Source organism: Spea bombifrons, chromosome 9, assembly GCF_027358695.1.
Source record: "Spea bombifrons isolate aSpeBom1 chromosome 9, aSpeBom1.2.pri, whole genome shotgun sequence".
Lineage (NCBI taxonomy): Eukaryota > Metazoa > Chordata > Amphibia > Anura > Pelobatidae > Spea > Spea bombifrons.
In genome coordinates this window covers 15,199,978-15,202,477 of record NC_071095.1, presented here as the reverse complement: position 1 = coordinate 15,202,477, position 2,500 = coordinate 15,199,978, and the positions used below count along the sequence as shown (strand labels likewise).

The 2,500-nt window shown below is 48.5% G+C and overlaps 8 non-coding genes across 8 annotated transcripts; all 8 read left to right on the top strand.

Moving 5' to 3' along the window:
* Nucleotides 1-133: 133 nt before the first annotated feature.
* On the top strand, nt 134-252 carry LOC128464739 (5S ribosomal RNA). Its single transcript, XR_008344556.1, has one exon. It is a non-coding gene; the product is annotated as a 5S ribosomal RNA (ribosomal RNA).
* Nucleotides 253-438: 186 nt separating this feature from the next.
* Nucleotides 439-557, top strand: LOC128462441 (5S ribosomal RNA). The gene has a single exon (XR_008342390.1). It is a non-coding gene; the product is annotated as a 5S ribosomal RNA (ribosomal RNA).
* Nucleotides 558-745: 188 nt separating this feature from the next.
* On the top strand, nt 746-864 carry LOC128465467 (5S ribosomal RNA). The gene has a single exon (XR_008345243.1). It is a non-coding gene; the product is annotated as a 5S ribosomal RNA (ribosomal RNA).
* A 203-nt stretch (nt 865-1,067) lies between these two features.
* LOC128465657 (5S ribosomal RNA) lies at nt 1,068-1,186 on the top strand. Its single transcript, XR_008345348.1, has one exon. It is a non-coding gene; the product is annotated as a 5S ribosomal RNA (ribosomal RNA).
* Nucleotides 1,187-1,410: 224 nt separating this feature from the next.
* Nucleotides 1,411-1,529, top strand: LOC128464051 (5S ribosomal RNA). The gene has a single exon (XR_008343909.1). It is a non-coding gene; the product is annotated as a 5S ribosomal RNA (ribosomal RNA).
* A 186-nt stretch (nt 1,530-1,715) lies between these two features.
* LOC128462430 (5S ribosomal RNA) lies at nt 1,716-1,834 on the top strand. The gene has a single exon (XR_008342379.1). It is a non-coding gene; the product is annotated as a 5S ribosomal RNA (ribosomal RNA).
* Nucleotides 1,835-2,024: 190 nt separating this feature from the next.
* LOC128464844 (5S ribosomal RNA) lies at nt 2,025-2,143 on the top strand. The gene has a single exon (XR_008344654.1). It is a non-coding gene; the product is annotated as a 5S ribosomal RNA (ribosomal RNA).
* Nucleotides 2,144-2,373: 230 nt separating this feature from the next.
* Nucleotides 2,374-2,492, top strand: LOC128462827 (5S ribosomal RNA). Its single transcript, XR_008342754.1, has one exon. It is a non-coding gene; the product is annotated as a 5S ribosomal RNA (ribosomal RNA).
* Nucleotides 2,493-2,500: the final 8 nt, after the last annotated feature.

Below are 2,500 nucleotides of genomic sequence, written 5' to 3'. Positions count from 1 at the left end.
CGACAAGCAGCAGCAGCAGCAGCAGCAGCAGCAGCAGCAGCAGCAGCAGCAGCAGCAGCAGCAGCAGCAGCAGCAGCAGCAGCAGCAGCAGCAGCAGCAGAAGAATAAGAGAAGTAAAATAAAAAACTTTCACACCTGCGGCCATACCACCCTGAAAGCGCCCGATCTCGTCTGATCTCGGAAGCTAAGCAGGGTTGGGACTGGTTAGTACCAGGATGGGAGACCGCCTGGGAATACCAGGTGTTGTAAGCTTTTTCTTTTCTCACAGTCCGGGGAGAGCTTTTTGCCATGTGTTTCTTGCTCATCATCAAAGCTTTAAACCCTTATTTGAACCTTCTCACCTTCTCTGTCCTGTCCCAGGGCTTATAATTCTTTCTGTCTGACGACAAGCAGCAGCAGCAGCAACAGAATAAGAGAAGTAAAATAAAAAATTTTCACACCTGCGGCCATACCACCCTGAAAGCGCCCGATCTCGTCTGATCTCGGAAGCTAAGCAGGGTTGGGCCTGGTTAGTACTTGGATGGGAGACCGCCTGGGAATACCAGGTGTTGTAGGCTTTTAATTTTTTCTCACAGTCCGGGGAGAGCTTTTTGCCATGTGTTTCTTGCTCATCATCAAAGCTTTAAACCCTTATTTGAACCTTCTCACCTTCTCTGTCCTGTCCCAGGGCTAATAATTCTTTCTGTCTGACGACAAGCAGCAGCAGCAGCAACAGAATAAGAGAAGTAAAATAAAAAACTTTCACACCTGCGGCCATACCAACCTGAAAGCGCCCAATCTTGTCTGATCTCGGAAGCTAAGCAGGGTTGGGCCTGGTTAGTACCTGGATGGGAGACCGCCTGGGAATACCAGGTGTTGTAGGCTTTTAATTTTTTCTCACAGTCCGGGGAGAGCTTTTTGCCATGTGTTTCTTGCTCATCATCAAAGCTTTAAACCCTTATTTGAACCTTCTCACCTTCTCTGTCCTGTCCCAGTGCTTATAATTCTTTCTGTGTGACGACAAGCAGCAGCAGCAGCAGCAGCAGCAGCAGCAGCAGAATAAGAGAAGTAAAATAAAAAACTTTCACACCTGCGGCCATACCACCCTGAAAGCGCCCGATCTCGTCTGATCTCGGAAGCTAAGCAGGGTTGGGCCTGGTTAGTACCTGGATGGGAGACCGCCTGGGAATACCAGGTGTTGTAGGCTTTTAATTTTTTCTCACAGTCCGGGGAGAGCTTTTTGCCATGTGTTTCTTGCTCATCATCAAAGCTTTAAACCCTTATTTGAACCTTCTCACCTTCTCTGTCCTGTCCCAGGGCTTATAATTATTTCTGTCTGACGACAAGCAGCAGCAGCAGCAGCAGCAGCAGCAGCAGCAGCAGCAGCAGCAGCAGCAGAAGAATAAGAGAAGTAAAATAAAAAACTTTCACACCTCCGGCCATACCACCCTGAAAGCGCCCGATCTCGTCTGATCTCGGAAGCTAAGCAGGGTTGGGCCTGGTTAGTACCAGGATGGGAGACCGCCTGGGAATACCAGGTGTTGTAAGCTTTTTCTTTTCTCACAGTCCGGGGAGAGCTTTTTGCCATGTGTTTCTTGCTCATCATCAAAGCTTTAAACCCTTATTTGAACCTTCTCACCTTCTCTGTCCTGTCCCAGGGCTTATAATTCTTTCTGTCTGACGACAAGCAGCAGCAGCAGCAACAGAATAAGAGAAGTAAAATAAAAAACTTTCACACCTGCGGCCATACCACCCTGAAAGCGCCCGATCTCGTCTGATCTCGGAAGCTAAGCAGGGTTGGGCCTGGTTAGTACTTGGATGGGAGACCGCCTGGGAATACCAGGTGTTGTAGGCTTTTAATTTTTTCTCACAGTCCGGGGAGAGCTTTTTGCCATGTGTTTCTTGCTCATCATCAAAGCTTTAAACCCTTATTTGAACCTTCTCACCTTCTCTGTCCTGTCCCAGGGCTAATAATTCTGTCTGACGACAAGCAGCAGCAGCAGCAGCAGCAACAGAATAAGAGAAGTAAAATAAAAAACTTTCACACCTGCGGCCATACCACCCTGAAAGCGCCCAATCTTGTCTGATCTCGGAAGCTAAGCAGGGTTGGGCCTGGTTAGTACCTGGATGGGAGACCGCCTGGGAATACCAGGTGTTGTAGGCTTTTAATTTTTTCTCACAGTCCGGGGAGAGCTTTTTGCCATGTGTTTCTTGCTCATCATCAAAGCTTTAAACCCTTATTTGAACCTTCTCACCTTCTCTGTCCTGTCCCAGTGCTTATAATTCTTTCTGTGTGACGACAAGCAGCAGCAGCAGCAGCAGCAGCAGCAGCAGCAGCAGCAGCAGCAGCAGCAGCAGCAGCAGAATAAGAGAAGTAAAATAAAAAACTTTCACACCTGCGGCCATACCACCCTGAAAGCGCCCGATCTCGTCTGATCTCGGAAGCTAAGCAGGGTTGGGCCTGGTTAGTACCAGGATGGGAGACCGCCTGGGAATACCAGGTGTTGTAAGCTTTTTCTTT